The 17,301-nt window shown below is 44.4% G+C and overlaps 1 protein-coding gene across 1 annotated transcript in view; it reads right to left on the reverse strand.

Moving 5' to 3' along the window:
* Positions 1–16,963, reverse strand: part of ELOVL5 (ELOVL fatty acid elongase 5) — a 74,050-nt gene extending 57,087 nt beyond the window's left edge. Inside the window, exon 1 of the mRNA XM_081141611.1 lies at positions 16,616–16,963. The gene's annotated coding sequence lies outside the window, so the exon portion shown is untranslated. The remainder of the gene's footprint in view (positions 1–16,615) is intronic.
* Between the last annotated feature and the right edge of the window lie 338 nt (positions 16,964–17,301).

Raw genomic sequence — 17,301 nt, forward strand, 5'->3', positions numbered from 1 at the left:
GAAAACTATTCGAAAAGAAAACAGCTAATCTGAAGGCCCAAATAGGATCATGGATAGCCAGCAAAGAGAATGGGGTAAATAAAAAAATAAAGTGAACATCTAAAATGCTGCTTATGCTACACTGAGACCTCAATCTGTTCATTACTCACTCCTTTCTGGTTTGCACTTTTATTTTAAAAACGGACCATACGGTCCTCCAATAGAACATCCATGCAAGCAACCAGTGTTGTTAGAAGACATGAGTTTACTTTTAAATACTATTCTACTTACCTAGGGTACCCTGCAGATACATTTACTTGATAAAATGGCCAAAACCAGTCTACCTGACGAAGTTCAAGTACAAAGGTGGCATTCAGGGATCCTGTGCTTAAATCAAGAAATTTACTCAGGCAGAAGGAAACAAGAGGCAATAGCTCCTGCAGAAGAAAAAAAGATGTTTTCATAGTGGTCCTTATTTTAAAATACAATAAATAGGATCTGGTTAGAACAGAGGTTCTCAAAAGTATAGCCTAGACACCCCTGAGGGTCCTTGGACCCTTTTTCAGAGGTTCCATAAGATCAACACTATTTTTGTAATACTATTAAGACATTCCTTTTTCAGTATCATCTCTCTCATCATTGTAAAGTGTCCCAGAGGTTACATGACGTGTGATCTCAAAAGACTGAATGCAGAAGTAGATAGGAGGATCCAGCTGTCTTCCATTAAGCCAGATATGTAACAGATTGGCAAAAATGTCAACGTCTGTTTCCACAATTTTATTTTGTTTTGGAAATATATTTTTCATACAAATATAGTTTATTTATGTTATATAACAGGCTAATTATTATTCTTAGATATATTGCTAATTGTTTAAAAAATTTTACTTAAAAATAATGCGAAAGTAATTTTTTAATAGAGTAACCAATCCACGTAAACAAAAGCTCTCTAAGGTTCTCAATTGTTGTCCTAAAACCAAAAAGCTTGAGAGCTGCTGCATTAAAAAAATGTATACAGAATTCTTCCCCTCTGTAAGGTTTTACTTCTACAAAGACATTATAAATTTTGCTTCCCACCTTAAAGGCAAATATCCCAAACATAGCTCAAAAGGGTATGTCTTCACACTTAACTTTAGGAGTTAAATTTAACTTGGAGGACACAGAGTTTAAAAACCGAACAAGTGAGTCCTTGAAATGTGTTCATACGTAGTTACTTTGAAAGCAAGCTGAGAATAACAAACGAAACTTACAATAAATATTTTACTCTAGAAATAATTAAGTTCCTCCCGGTTCCCCACGAACTCATCAAATCTTCTGCAGTATGTTATTATGAGAAACTCAACACCAGTGAAAGAGAATGAGCTGTTTTCACATGACTGTATGAACATAAAAACTCTGAAGGTTCTTTAACCAAAGCATGATACTAACCCCCTCTCCAAATGAGGATTCTCCTCGTGGAAACACTTAGTCACCAAAAACTAAACTTTTAAGTCATAAATAAGGAGAGACACAAGTTTCCTGTGGCTAACTTTCATTAGGCAGTACTGCAAATACTAGGATGTATTCGCTCTCGTCAAACACTGTACAAAAGCTGAAGTGCTCATTTATATACAAAGAGAGAGAGCGCTAGGTCAGAATCAAAGTAAAAAAATTCACATTCCTGACCTCGACTTGCCAAAACAAGACCCCCTTAGAAACCACACTTCGCATTTGCCATCTATCGCCTAAGTTGTCCAGTTTTCACCAGGTCTCAGTCTCTGACTCATTTTGCTAATCAGTTCAAGTTAGCACTGTGCAGGAGGTTTCTTAAAAATTCATAATGTGGCCTCCTCGGAGGAAAAGCCACCCTCCCCCGCAGGCTGCAGCCCCAGGTGCTATCTACTGCCAGCATCAGTGGCTGGGGCCTGTGGGTTCACCTCCTTCCTTCCTCTAAGTGGGGTGTCAGTTTCTGGTGTGGCCCTGACACTGCACAGGAATATAATTACCAGAAGGAAAGCAGAGTCGCAGCTGAAGGAAGAAAATGAGGTCGGCAAAAGTGACAGCTTAAGAGACAGCCAGATAAATATGAATACAAGAGGGAGGAAATTACATGGCACTCCCCTCTCCTCCAAGATGGGAATCTAAGTGACATTTCGCCTCTCCAGGCAGGACTGTCACTGCTTAGAAGCTTATTCCTTTGAAAGAGAGCGGTGTCAATGAGAGAACAAATCCTGTGTGAAGCTTAACACTTACTTACTATAAAGGTACATTACATACTCCTGTCTGTCAGGAACACGCTTGAAGCTTTTAAACCACAGCTCAGAGCACTCACCTTTCGGTCATGGACACAGCAGATATCTGCAGATTTCTCTCTAGAAAATGCTTCCTCTGTTTGCTTTCTTAGTTTGGAAAGCATTACAGAGAAATGCCTACAAGCCGAGCAGACTGTCTCTTTAGTGGAAGCAACTTGATTTCAAGAAAGAAAACAAAAAAGCCATGACTGTGTGGACGGTGCAGTTGAAATGTAATAATGGGCACTGAAGTGCAGGACTAACAATTCCTCCCTCTCCTTCTAACATGGCTTAATCGTGTTGCACTCAGTTTATGCTTTCTGGATGACTGGGGGGCTATGTCTTACAAGAATACTGATTGATGTAAATGACAACCCAGGATTTTGCACACATAAATCTTATTTTAGTCAAATCAAAGGGAAGGGAGAACAGAAAGTTTAGCCGGTCAAGTTAGAATAAATGGGATCTCTTGTTTCAATCTCATTTCCTTTTCTGGAGAAGGAAATATAAGCAACTCATTGAAATAGAAAGTGAATGTCATGTGTGATTTATGGAAGTCATTACTTTATTAGTCATACCTCACATCTCTATAGGCTTTAAAATTATTTAAATGATATTCAGTGCAATTTTCATTAAAAAATCTTTTCATGGCAGGAACTAGGTGGAGGGCAGCAAGGGGGAAAAAAAGGGGACATCTGTAATACCCTCAACAATAAAGATTAAAAATATATATTTTTTCATGCCCAGCCGGAGTAACTCAGCTGATTGAGCCTCAGTTTGGTGTCATCCTGTACAGCAAAAGGTTGCCAGTTCAATTCCCAGGCAGGGCATGTGCCCGGGTTTCGGGTTCGATCCCCAGACGGGGCACGTACAGAGGCAACTGATAGATGGTTCTCTATCTCTCTCCCTTCCTCTCTCTAAGCATGTTCTCAGGTGAGGATTAAAAAAGAAAAATAAAACTTTTTTTTCATTGTAAGCTCAAATAATGCCACCCAGTAGAAGGACAGTGATCCACGGGCGATAAAACAATAACATAGACAGGCAATATGTGGTGCACAGGAAAAAATCTCTAAAGTCAACACATTCTACACAGTTGCTCTGAAATGGTTTCTCTCCCAGTTCTCAAGAAATAGGCTAGGATTTCAATCATTACAACCAAGTTTATTATGATGAACAAAGGAATTCAGAAACCAAGAACTTTCAGGATGTAACTATGTCTAAAACAAGTCTATATATAGTTTGATGGCAAAATGGTATTTTAAAAACAGATGTAGAAATGTTATAGCAAATAGCATCCATTTCCCTTTTTCCAGCACAAGCCAAGTTTTGCTTAGGGCTCCATCCTCTGACTCACTGGGTGAGATTTGACTGTGTCAGGACTGGGAGGGGAGGAGCATATGACCCCGAGTGACTGGCTGGGTGACAAAAAGACCAACCAGGGACAGACAGGCTTCTGGAAAAAGGACCTGCAAGACAAGGTAAAATGTGCAAAGGAAGGAAAGAGGGTTACAGAATTATGTTTTGTAGTTTATTTAAATGTGTTAATTATATATTTAGTACTAATTTATTTTTATTTATTAAAATAATACTTAAGGGTATATAGAATTCGCCCCGGTAGGGTAGCTCAGTTGGTTAGACTGTTTTCCTGATACGCCAGGGTTGCGGGTTCAGTCCTAGGTCAGAGCACATACAAAAGCAATCAATGAATGTATAAATAAATGGAAACAAAAGCAACTTTTCTCTCTCTCTCTCCCCCTCCCTCTCCTTTCCTCTCTCTGTCTCTAAAAAAAAGAAAAAATCAATAAATAAAAAAATTTCTTTTAAAAAAGGGTATATAGAATTCAAATGGTAACAAAAATAAGTTAGGTGAAACATCAGAAAAAACTTCTTAATGTTAAGGACTGTGACATCTTGGATTCTTAAAAAGGGTTGCTAAGTCCCCTGACTGGAGAAACTTAAAGAAAGGCAGCTACATCATGAACAATGACACCCGATCCTGTATCCCCAACCCCAGCCTCAAAGGCCAGTTTCCATCTGATCTCTCTCCACCCACATACACATGGTCCTCCTGAACTCAAACTCAACAAGCCCAAAACTGAGTTCAGCACACTTCCCTCACAACCTTCTCTTCCTTTTGACTCTCTCATCTCTGTGACTACCCCACCACAGCCTTCCTAGGAATCCAGTCTTGAAAGCAGGCATGCTCCATCCCTCACCCTGCACTGGATACCTGGCCACCCAGGCTTCAGGTCCTGTTGATGGTGCTGCAACGTCAGTGACCCCCATTTCTACCTCCACCCAACCCTCTCTAGTCTCATCCTCATCACCTCTTTGCCGGAACTGTCTTCTAGGGACTCCTTGACCTCCAGAACTTTCTGCTGTCCAATCCAATTCATAAATGAATGTCACATTGATCTCTGAAGCACAGCTCTCATTCACTTAGCAAACAAATACTGACCACTGCATTAGTTCTCTAAGGCTGCTCTAACAAATGACCACAAACCAGTGGCTTAAGACAACACCTTTATCTTACTTTCAGATCGGAATTCCCAAACGAGTCTCACTGGTTGGGAAAATCAAGGTGTCAGCAGGCCTGTGCTCCTTTTGAGAGGCTCTGCAGGAAAATTCTCTTCCTTGCCTTTTCCAGTTTGCTAAGGCTGCCTGCATTTCTTGGTTTATGGTCCCCTTGTCCATCTTCAAAGTCAGCAACACTGGGCCAAGTCTCTTTCTGTTGCCTTTTTTCTAGTCTCTTCTACCTCCCTCTCCCACATTTAAGGACTCTTGAGATCACACCGGGCCCTCTGGATGTCTAGGATGCTCTCCCATCTGCAGCATTATCTCCCAGCTTCCTTGACACACCCTAGTACCTACTGTACTCCAACTGCAGAACTCAGGAGCACTAAACACACCTGGGCTTCTCCTCCACACCCACTTTCACATAACCTGCTCTATCTAGCAGGCCCCTCCACGCTCCTGTCCAAATTATACTTATCTTTTAAGGCCCAGCTCCAATGCCAACTACCCTCTGTATCTCTCTGCTTCCTCTGAATGCCCACAATGCCCTGTTTCCCCAAATTAGCACATTCAGCAGTAACAAAAAGAAAGACTTTGGGCAGAAAAACGGTTTCTGGTGCTGCCCTACAGCCAGCTGTGTGAGCCTGGGAACGCCACCTTACATCTCCACCTTGGTCTCATCGTCTGCCAAGTGAAAAGGCCGACCAGTTGCTAAATTCTTTCCCAGGTCTTAAGCTCTAGGAAACTGAGAGAGAGGACTTTTAGTCACTTCTTTTTATCTCCAAGCCACTACCTAGTCAAGGCCACCATTATGTCAACTGATGAATACACTCCCTTCCTAATGGACCTCCCCTGCCTCCAAGTGTTGCTCCCCACCCCCTAAAATGCATCTTTCTAGGCTACTCTCCTCCTCAAAACTAGTTAAAGGCTCTTAGGAAAATGTGCAAAGCCCCTAGAACCCACATGATCAGGCCCCTGTTTCCTCCTTCAGTTTCCCTCACTGGTTTTCTTTCAGTTCCTCACACACTCCTCCATCCCCCAGCTACCTGCCCCCTCTCCTCAGACCCTTCCTTGAACTTTTCTCTTTCCGTCGGATTCCTGCTAATTCTCCAGGCAACCTCTCCTGACCTCCCAATCTGATTTCGGTGTGCCTCCTTGGCAACTGGGCTTCTGCAGCTCTGTACTCCAACTACCCTGTGGGTGGGACTGTCTGAACAAACAACTGGTGGTTGTTGCCCAATTCTGCAGCAGGGTATTCAGTTGCCCACAACCACCCAGAATCAAGATGAGATTTTCCAGCCTTTTTTTGCAGTTTCATGTAGCCACATGTTTAAGTCCTAGCCAAGGAGACACACACAAAATTGTCTAGGGGCAGTTTCTGGGAACTTCCCCTAAGAGAAAGCATGACCTCTGTCCTTTCTACTTTCTTTCTCTCTTCCTCTTGCCTGCTGCCTGGGAGGAGGCACCATACTCTAAACCTGATGTACATTGAGCTAGAAGGAGCGTATGATTGGTCATACCAGCTCTGGACCTTCCACCCTCTATCCCCTCCCCAGCCTATTTTAGGAGCGAGAAACTTCAACCTGGTTTTGAGATCCCATTATTGGGTCCACTATTATTTTGAGATCTCCATCACTTGTAGCCAAACCAAAGTACAACAGGGCCATATCCACAGTACCAATAATTATCTGTTGACTCAAGTACATATCTCACCTCTTCTACTGGATTATAATCTCTTTGCCAATAGGTATATTGTCATGTGTCCCTGCAAGATCCATGCTCCTGAGCAGAGAGCAGCACACAGAAATCCTCCACAGTGAGTGAGTGAGTGTGAATGATCAATGAATTAGTGACCTCGTGCCCACTGACGCAGGCAGGCTCTGTCCAACCTATACGGCCTACTTCCACCTGGGCTCAGTGTAGTGGCCAACCAAAAGAAGGTTTAAAAAACATGTCGGTTTCCACCATTATTTTATCATGGAATAGTCGGGTGCCTAGACACCAGAGTTTATGCTATTCCCTGCTTGGGCACAGTGCCACCAGCGTGGTCTACAACTGGCACATTCTACCTGAATGCTCTACAAGGAAATATGCAAATAAGCAAGGCTCTTTAAAATAACAGCATGAGTCACCTCTGCTCCTGGGCATGTGGGATGTCTAGCAACTTGTATGGTCTGAAGGCTGTTGCTGCTCTATTCTGGAGGGGAGAATGGCAGCACTGGGCAAGGGAGCTGACCCTCCAGAGTCTCCTGCCCGGGGTGGACTCCCCATTCTTGAAATATTATGTATTCTCAGGTTATCAAGGTACACTCATCTTCACAGAGCCATTAGTACAGATTATTGAATGGATTACACTTGAAAGGTATGTATCTAGAGAGACACGGATACAGATAATCACTAGACATCTACTATATGCCAGATGGTATATAGGTACCAAGGATACAGAGATCAACATGCTGGACACTGAGCAAACAGAAGGAAACACAAGTCATTTTCACTTTAAGAATAAGAAAACTGAGGCACACAAAGGTTAGGTATCAGAACCAAGGTTACACAAGTATGAAGGGGGAGACTGACATCTAAGTCAGTCATAAGGATCAAAGGTCCTAGGGTGTGGGTGGCTGACCTATGAAGAACAGGACTCCTTCTGTTAAGTTCGCTTTGCTTTTGTGTTTTTGATGAAAGCAACTGATAAGGAAGCATTCAAATACAGCCTGTGTGGAACAGAGATGGGAGCAGACAAGGTACATTTAGGGAAATAAAGTCTGTGGTGGCGTATGGAGTCAAAAGAGCAGGCGGAAAAATGGTAGGAAATGAAACTGGATCAAGGATGGCCCAGAGAGGGGGTATGAGGTTTGCAGGGTGGAGCCACATGATCCTATTAACATGCCAGGAAACCAATGAGACAACAGGTTAGGGGACAGAACTCAGGGAGACAGAAGGGGGCCAGGGGGCAACTGCAGTCATCCAGGAAAGGACTGATGTGCCTCCAGGGGCAGACAATGGGAGGGGAAGGGGCGGCAGAGAAGGACGGAGAGGAGCTTGAATGGACAGTACATGGTGAATACAGGCGGAGGGAGTGGGAGAAGAACCCGAGTACTGCTCCCATCTTGATGGCTTGGGAAAATTGGTGGGTAGTGGTGCTGCTGACCACGTGACCAACAGGAAAAAGAGGTTTGCAGGGCATCCAGGTGAACCTCGCTGATGAGAAGTTATGAGTCTGGAGTTTAGAGGAAAGAAGTGGATTAGAAATAAATATCTGAGGTGATAATGGGTGGGTGGGTGGATATTTCCTACTGGGTCACCCACTGACATCGGTCTTCCAACAGTACCTTGCATACTATTCAACTAAATCTTGAATTCTGGGAAGCCCTTTAAAATATGCCAGTCCCCTCCCCACCCTTCCTCCCCCAAAATTTTAATTAAAATAAGTAAAAAATAAATTAAAAGAGAAAACCAAAAATGAAATAAAATATGCCAGTCCCATTTCTTAAAAAGATGAGAAACTCAAGCATAAAGCTCTGTGCCAGTGCTCAATGAGACGCACCTCCCTCACTGCGCAATGCACTTATCTTCCTTTGGGGTCACTAAGCCTATTCCAAACCTACTGCTCCTTGCCAAGTAAACCAAACAGAAGCTGTTCTGAAAATGAGGCAAGCACAGTATTTATAGCATTCTCTTGGGGACACAGAAGTCCTGAGATACTGTCTTTCAGGGGCTCATTGGAGAAGCTCCGAGCTGTTTCACAGGGCAACCCCCTTCTTGCTTGGAGCACACTTGTAGAGGAGGCAGTCAATGCCAAAGCATTGGTCATGGACCTCAAGATCCGCAGCATGCCTCTACCACCCTTGAAGACCTTAAGGAGGCTGAGCTCTATCTCAATCATATTCCTAACATTAAATTAGACTATAATTACAAATAGCTGGGAGACAAACACTTAAGAGGAGTTTAAGCAACATTCTCTGCTATGTGCAACTAATAATTCTTATCTGATTGCCATCTCTTAACTGATGTGATTACCTGAATATTCAAAGTAAGTTATGTTCTCTAAGCTCATTCGTACAAAATATACAAAGGCAGTGTTGTCACCTTGGTAGAAATTAAAAGAGGGTGGAGAAACATAAATGCAAACCTGTGGAATATAAATAAGGCATGTGACATAAAAACACATTTCTTTTTAAAAACTGAATTTAAACACCCATATTTTATAAACGTTGTTTGGATGTGGGAGTGAATGAGAAGAGGGAGAAAGAGTTAAATGTGTTAAAAACGAAACAAAACAAAAAACCCCCTGCTGCAATGTCGCATTTTTAAAAGCAAGCACAATCTAGGAATCATGTCTCCATCTCTTCCATAGAGGGTGTCTATAGAAGTTGTTTTATCGCTGGTCATATTCCATGTTAATATATAAGCCATTCTGTGCATTTTGTGATTCTCTTATTTCAGGAATTATGGTACTCAAGGCCAGCATAATGTTCTCAGACCTGGTGACCACACCCAGGAAGAATATAAAGACATTCTAAAAGAGTCTAATAATCCAAGAGAACTGAAGGTGGTGGAAAATGGGTCTATCTTCAAAATGAACAAGTGGTCCTTGGTGGGGCCTGTGTCAGATGGCCTAGTAGATGTTTTCAAAATATACATGACTTACACCTCCACCCAAGGGAAATCAGACAATCTGGAGGCAGAGGCTCCCTAGAGGATTTGGGTGCCTTTCCCCCCCCCCCCCCGGCCCACACCTTTTGGGTCTTACTACCTTGTAAATCAAACCTAGGTGAGGCCAGGTAAAGGAACCAATGCCAAATGTCCTTGGCCAGTCATGCTAGTACAGCCAATTGACAATTGGGCTTCAAACACTGATTTCTTATACCAATAATTATAGAGCTCGTCTGTGTTTGCACTTCTGATTACACCAAAAACAGGAGGCTTAAGTGCAAAATCTCTAAAAGAGGTGTCAGGAATAAATAAAAGGTCACCTTTTCAAGGACTGATCATAAAGATTATTATTCCCCTATTAGCTCACTTTCTCTAATGTTTACTGTCAAAAGTTTTATATTGGGCCCTGGCCAGTTTTGCTCAGTGGTTAGAGGATCAGCCTATGGACCGAAGGGTCGCCAGTTCGATTCCTGGTCAAGGGCACGTACCTTGGTTGCAGTTCAATCCCCAGGTCTTGTGAGGCCACAGTGAATATACGTAAAGAGCCTTAGAAAAGTGCCTGGTATGTGGAATTGAGGAGCTGTACTCAGTACCCACAGATCAGATCAGCCTTGTTCTCCTTATAAGTTGCAAAGTATCCCACTGCCCAGCTGTAGTATAATTTATTCTTCGGAAGGCCACTCTACTCTTTCAATCTTTTGCTATTATGAACAATGCTTCAGTGAACATCCTATACAATAGAGGGATCTTTTTACCATGATCATAAAATAAAGTCAGTCCCCACATGTAATAACTGACAGTCTGAATACCCTCCAGAGTAGGTGCAGGTATAATCACTTCCAAGTTCTACAAAGAAGTCAAAGAGGTGGAACTTACTGCCAGAGTTGACACAGAGCTGGAACCCTATCCAGATGTGCAGCTGCTGACGTGAAAGGTATTTATTTCAATTTGCTTCCTACAGCTTTGCCTAATTTTTTTAAAAAACACAGTAGATGGTCTTATCAATGCACCTCAGATCCACAGTAGAGATATTCGGAAGTTCTATAAAAAGTAAACTCAGATTTTTACAGAGGTGCATATCAGCTCACAAATTGGACAGATGGAGGTGTTAACTTGTTTAAATATTAAAGTAATTTATTTCTTCTGCCAAAGACTGAAGCAAAGTACCCTGGACACTACCCCTCGGGACAGACACCATACTGCCAAACTCCCAGGGAAGCAAATGAATAATTACTGAATTTGGTGTCATGAGAACTATTCTTTGGGGAAAGAGAAATTCATAACAATTACTTTGTAGTAGCATTTGCTGTGCCAAGACAAAGGGGAACAGGTATTCTGGGGTTCAGAATAACTCAGATAAAATAAAAACCTGAGTGGCCAATTCTCCAACATGACTTTATGAGGTCTGGTTAGTATGGGCTTATAAGAGATTCATTCTGGCAGGGCAAACTTGCCGACAATGGGGAAAGGAAAGGGCAAAGGTAGAACTTAATAGAGATGGAACCTTAACTCTCATGTGCTAACAGGAAGGTGCTAACCCAGTGTAAGGATTATCATTAGAAAGTGCAGGTATGTTTCAAGAAAATGGTTATTTTCCTAGCTAGAGGAAGCATGACAGTACCAGCATAAAAATCTGAAAACAAACTACAAGGAAGTGTGGGAATTGTGTCTTTCTGAACATGCACCAAGCATGAATATTTTAAATCCAGGCATCACACAATTCTAAAAGTGAATGCCTACAAGTCAAATAAAAATGTTCCCATGGACAAAACATGCCAGCAGGAGCCCAGTAAGAACCAAACGGTTTGATTATAACAACATTCACGGGTTGAAACTGGGGTTTGGGGCATGTCTGGGTGAGCGGGAGTTCCTATTACAGTAACTCAAAATCAGGCCAGGTTACCTTCCTAAACAATTCACTTTGCTAGGCCAAAACATCTCCCAAGCTTATGTTTAAGCACTTACAGAGAAAACTGTAATTTCCATTATTGATTCTGACATCTACCTTTCTAAGACCTAAATGAGTCCAACTTTCATTCTCTATCCTCGGTCAAACAGAAAACAACGGATTTGCTCTTGGCAAAAGAGAAAAGAAAAAACTTAGTTCTGAAAGGGACCTGGAAATCACCTTAGTTTAAATCTTGTATTTTTAAAGAAAGGGAGGCCAATGCCCAGAGCTGATTTTCTTATGGTTGAAGGCAAGTTAGAACAAGAAACCATGGTAGCTAGGTTCTATACAAGGGTGAGGTATCCTACCTTAAACAATCATGCTTTCCAATCTTCTCAAATTACTTCAGTTGTAATCAACAAAGAAATATGCGTGTGCTTTATTACAATCCTGTCTCGTAAGGCAACATTTACTATCACATAATAATATCTATTATGTGAGCTGATGGAAGGAGCCCAGAAGCCTTGGTTCTTACTCTTGGCTCCACCAGCAACTGGCTGCATGAGCTTTAGCAATATTGCGATCTGCCTTTTCTCACCAATGACACTTCATTAAAAGGTGGGACACATCCTAGTTACAGCAATATTAAAATGTGGAAAAAAGCTTGTAGTGATTTTAAGGTGCCACTGATTATAAGCTGTATCTCTACCCAGATAAGTTAAAATGTGAAAAACTGTGTCTGAAAATGGATGAAATGTGGTGGAAACATGTACTAGCAGAAGGGCAATAGCAACAACAAAAGGTAGCCCAGGGAGACTGGCTGCGAAGAGGAGGAATTGAGATTTGAGAGGAAGAAATGGGTTGTGTGGACATGTATCTGGACTGTTAGGATATTTCTACCTGATTACAAAGCTTCCTCCTCTTCCTTTATGATACCATGTTTCTTCTACCACCTAATCATAAGAGTGTCCTTCCTCTTGTTGGCCCTGGAATCCAACTGGTCTCTAAGCCACAAAGCTCTTATCCTAGCAACAAGCTGGTTCAATTAGCTCTTTCCAGTCTGTGTTCATGGCCAAGGCTCCAAGTGGGGCTTTATCACAGCCCTGGCCTCCTCTAACAGCCTCCCAGCCCATCTCCACATTCTCAGCCTCTGTCCACGCCAATCCATCTTATACACTCTGACAAGACTCATATTCCGGGAGCACAGAATTCATAATAAACGCCTAGCTCAAAAGCTTCCGCAGTATCCTGTTACCAGACACCTCAGGAGAGAGAGCAGGCAAGGACGTACAATGACCTGGCTGAAATGCTTTGTAACCTTGGGCAAGTGTCAACACTTCTCTGAGCCTCATTTGTAAAGTGGAAATGCTCATAGTAACAATCATTAGTAATTGAGATAAATCCATGTAAAAAGTGCTCAGTGCTACGTTTGACACATAATAATAGCTCAATAAAAGTTAGCCATTATTATTATCAACAACTTGCCTTTCTAACCTTTTCTTCCTCTTCTGCCATCTCTATCAGCTTCGGCCAACTGGTCTACTTGGTTTTTTGCTCAATAATTCTACATGCACTTGTTTGCTCTCCAAATTCCTTCTCTTAAAGGATGCCTGTCCTCCTATCTCTGTACCTAAAATTCCTCTGTGAAACATAAGCCTAAATTCAAATGTTAGTGAATTTTATTTAGCTTCATCCAATCATTTCTTTACTACTGACATCCTTTGAGGCCCTTCCTGCCACCACTGTGGCTCACTTCCTCATGTCCATACTGGCCCTTCCTGAAGATGTAGTAGCAGCCAGGTAGGTAAGGTGAGATTTAAATCCACTTCCTCAGTTCTGGAATGGACCCCAGGTTATCAGATTTATATTGTTCTAATTATTAATTACTTCAAGTAAACAAGGCCCAAGTCAATTACCTGTAGGCCAAGGACCTTCTCTGGAAGGTGGAAGGAAGGGAAGTTCCCACAAGAGAATATGGTAACAAGAGGGTCCAAACTGTTGCTGGCAGTCATCTTGCAAAATCAGATTCTGGATACAACATTTGAGAGCAGTTCAGAGAAACAAAGCAAAAAGTTCTGCCATTAGGACTTTTTGGGTTAGGTGCTCATGTAAGCCCATCTGAGTCAGGTTTTCTGTCTCTTGCACAAAAAGAACCCTAACCAAATCAATAGAACTAGGTAGGCATATGTCTAACATGGACAGCTCTGCCATAAAGCTTTCTCAGATGTAGTTAGACAAGTCCTCCAGAAATCTGCTTCTGATCTCCTTTTAGCCCAAAGTGCAGATTCAGTATGGGTATAAAAGGATTAAAAGTGTAAGCTAATTCAGGAAGCCCTTTGGGGTCATTCAAATTTGTATACAACCTCTCCTACCATCACACCCCCCCTCCCCACATTCAATAACTGACAAGTCAATGAATAAAAAGAATGAACAAAATATGGGCAAAAGGAAGGGAATAGGTTTTAGGCAGATTTGAATGATGACAAATTGTTAATCTTGGGTGGCTTGAAAATGGGCCTTTAAACATGGGGCTAGATTTTTAAGTTTTAGAGTAACAGAGTTACATAAATGGCACATAGCCCACTGAACAAATCCTAGCAGGGCAAGAACAGACAACAGAGCAGGTATGATACAAGGGAGAGAGGTACGTGAATTTGAAAAAATCACTTGGCACTTCTAGGCCTTAGTTCTTACTCTTTAAAAAGGAGTAGGGATAACGCTTCTCCCAGGATGACATAAGAATTATGCATGGAAAGCAACTATTTACAGGAAGTACTCATCAAGAATATCTGAAACTGAATGCATGTAAAGACTTAGTTATGGATAACTAAAGGAAAGATTATCCAATCAGGAGCAGAAGAGTTGGTCAGTGACATTGGAGGAACTCAAATTCCAAATAATTACAAACTGTCTTCAGGGAGAGGAAGAAAGTGGCGAAGTAAAAAAGAAGTAAAACCATTACTCACACCCTTTACTATCTGCTTAGGCAGCAGTTACCCTGAGGAAGGTAGCCAGGTTTACCTTGATTTGTGTAACGCAAGTGGGAAATAAGACACCCAAAGATTGAAATCCTCACCTACAGCAGCAAGAGAACAACCAATAATTATGCTGAGCGGAGGTAGTGGAAAAAAAGGTCCCCGAAAGGTCCTCGCAAACATCCAAAAATCAAGGTCTCTAACCAAAAAAAAAAAAAACTCTGTTGAGCCCAAGGAACGAGATAATTTATCTCATTTTCAAAAGTGTCTTCATAAGAATACTGAAATTAGTGTTTGTGAAAAACTAGTTTTGAATATTTTCCCAGTTATTTGTGATTCTCAGGTGTCATTGTTGGTCACAACTCCTAAACCTCACTTTCCCCTCCCCAAGAAGAAAAAAAAAAGTGAAGAAGGAAACACATGCAGGCCCCTGTTGGGCTCTTTCACTTGTATCATCTCCTGAAATCCACAGTAACAATTCTGTAACATGAAACCCCCCTTTGGAGACAGACAAGGAAACTGAGTCAAGGGGATGAGGGCAGTCATCCTCTGAAGTTATGCAGTATTTATCTTGAAAAATCTGACAATCGATTTTTTCAGCAAAGTTCTATATTCTGTAAAATTAGCCATCTGTAACCATCAACAATATTTTCGTCTTCAGTTAGAAATGGAAGAGAAGGGGAAATGCAAAAAGAGAAAACACTACAGAAAAGTTCCTGACAATGAGAAGGTATAATCTGGGGGTAGGAATCTCAAAGGGACATGAGTGACATTTCTCTTTCAAGTGAGGGGCTTTCCTGGAGAATCAAAGGCAGGGGCTAAGCTGACTAAAAGATGATCCACTTGTCCCCTACCACAGATGGAAAGTAAAAGTGTTCATCCACAGACACGGAATGCAGAATAGGCTGTGTCTGTATCTGTAGATTCTGCACCAAATGCTGTTGGCTGAGATGTTCGGGCAAAACAAGTGCAAACCAACAGGTTATCTACCAAACGGTTAGAGGAGCAGTTACAAAGCCTAACCAGCAACATCAGCTCTTCCGTACCACCCTGTACAGCACTTCCTGCCACGGATCCCGCTATTAAAGAATTAAGGCTGCTCGCTCTGCACAATCCTCGCGCCTGCACCCTTGGGTTCCCCAGCCCAGCTAACACGTCATGCACTGGATTCATCCATACCCCCACCCCAAAGTTGGCCAAATGCATTCTTTAAACTTGCAATCAAGAAGCTGGGAGATAGGCTTAACAACAATCGTGGGGGGGGGGGGAACCACCACCCTTAAAGTGCAAGAGCACGGAACGGTTGCAAGATACAATTTGAAAGAACAACTCTTGCTGCAGGCACGACTCTCTCCACCCCAAGACGGGCGGGCGGACTCAGGGAGTCCTACTAGCACCGAAACTGTAAAAGAGCACTTTTCCTTCCAATTCGCAACACACACGACCAAGGGCTTCCCACAGCCCAGAGCCACTCCCGGGCCGCGCGCCTCCCTCCCCGCCGGCCGCTCCAGCCTCTCCCGCGCCGGGACTCCTAAAGGGCCGCCCGATCCCTCTCGAGTCCCCGCCCCTCGCTTTCGCACTCGCCTCATCCCTCCCCAAATACCTTCGGCTGCAGTTATCTGTTTTTAATAAACAACGAAGTGGTCCCGGGCTAGCAGGCTTCCCCTTGGCGGGAGGGGAGGGGAGGGGGGGAGGCAGAGGCAAGACAGGAAGATCCCCGCACCGCCCGCTAAGCGCGGGGCGAAGGCAGGCACGCCCTGGGTCTCGGTGCCAACCGGACCAGCGATCCCCGATCCCTGAAGGCTCTCCGAACTCACCCAGGTTTTGTTCTCCCCAAAGAAAGCGCTCTATTTCAGAGGGTACCTCCCTGGACCTCCCACCCGCGAGTTCATCCCGACCGGGCGGGCGGATCTGAGCGCACAAACCCATCCATCCCGCCTCCGGTCTGGGCACAGAGCGTGTTCCCGCGGCGCCCCTCGGCGTGCAAAACTACCCGCCCGCAGCTTCCACACGCGGAACAGGTGAGCCAGCATCACGGCGGAAACTCCCGGGGCGCCCAGGACCAGTCACCTCGCGCCCAAACAGCTCTCCCCGCGCCCGCCGTCCGTCCGGGGGGGCCGGACTGGGGCCCCCGGAGCCGGCCGGGTCGGCGGCCGCGGGCCGCCGGGGCTCCTAAGCCAAGCGCGCCGAGCGGGGGCCGAGCGGGCAGCTGTTCCTCCGCACCGGGTGCAGGACCTAACGGCGGCTCGCAGCCCTCTCGTCCCGGCCGCGCGCTAGAGCGAGTGTCATGGCCGAGAGGCGGCCCCAGGCGAAGTTTCCCGGTGCGGACGGCTTACCTCTCAGCTCCAGGCGCGGCAGCGGCTTTGAGAAGCGGCGAGGCGGCGGCAGGAGCGCCCGCGAGCAGCCGGAGCCGAGGAGGACGTGGGAGGGAGGCGCTGGGAGCCCAGAACCGCCGCGATGGGAAGAGGAAGGCGCCGGGTATCTACAATCAGAACGTGGGCTGACCGTGACGTCACAATGGCGCGGCCAGCCAATCGGGGCCCCGAGGATGAATCAAGCGCTATGATGTCATGCGGCCCCGGAGCCAATCGCGAGACAATAGAACTTTCGTGATTGTAAATTTCAGAATCCTATGCAGTGGGGAGCCCGGGCCCGGGTCGGTCCCCTTTGGTTCACGTGTCTCTGGGCAATTTTATCCCCTTTCTTCCTAATAAGCCTGCGTGGGACGCAGAGCCTGCGCAATAGCGGCAGTGAGGTTCCCGACGCCCTGAACTCCGATTCTCCCCGCGCCAGGCGTGGCACGGTCCCGCCGTCGGCTCCGACCGCGGCCGCGCGCTCTCCTAGCGGTCCCCCCACGGCTCTGAGACGGAGCCGGGTCTCGGTGTTAGCTAAGGGCTTGAATGCCCGCGGAGACCGCCGCAGCTAAGATCTGCGGTTGAACAAGATAAAGCAACAGCAAAACCCACTCAGAACTGATGTTCGCAGCTTCTCTCTCACTTGTGGATGGATTTACTGTGATTTT

Source organism: Miniopterus schreibersii, assembly GCF_964146895.1.
Source record: "Miniopterus schreibersii genome assembly, chromosome: 6".
NCBI classification, from domain to species: Eukaryota; Metazoa; Chordata; class Mammalia; order Chiroptera; family Miniopteridae; genus Miniopterus; species Miniopterus schreibersii.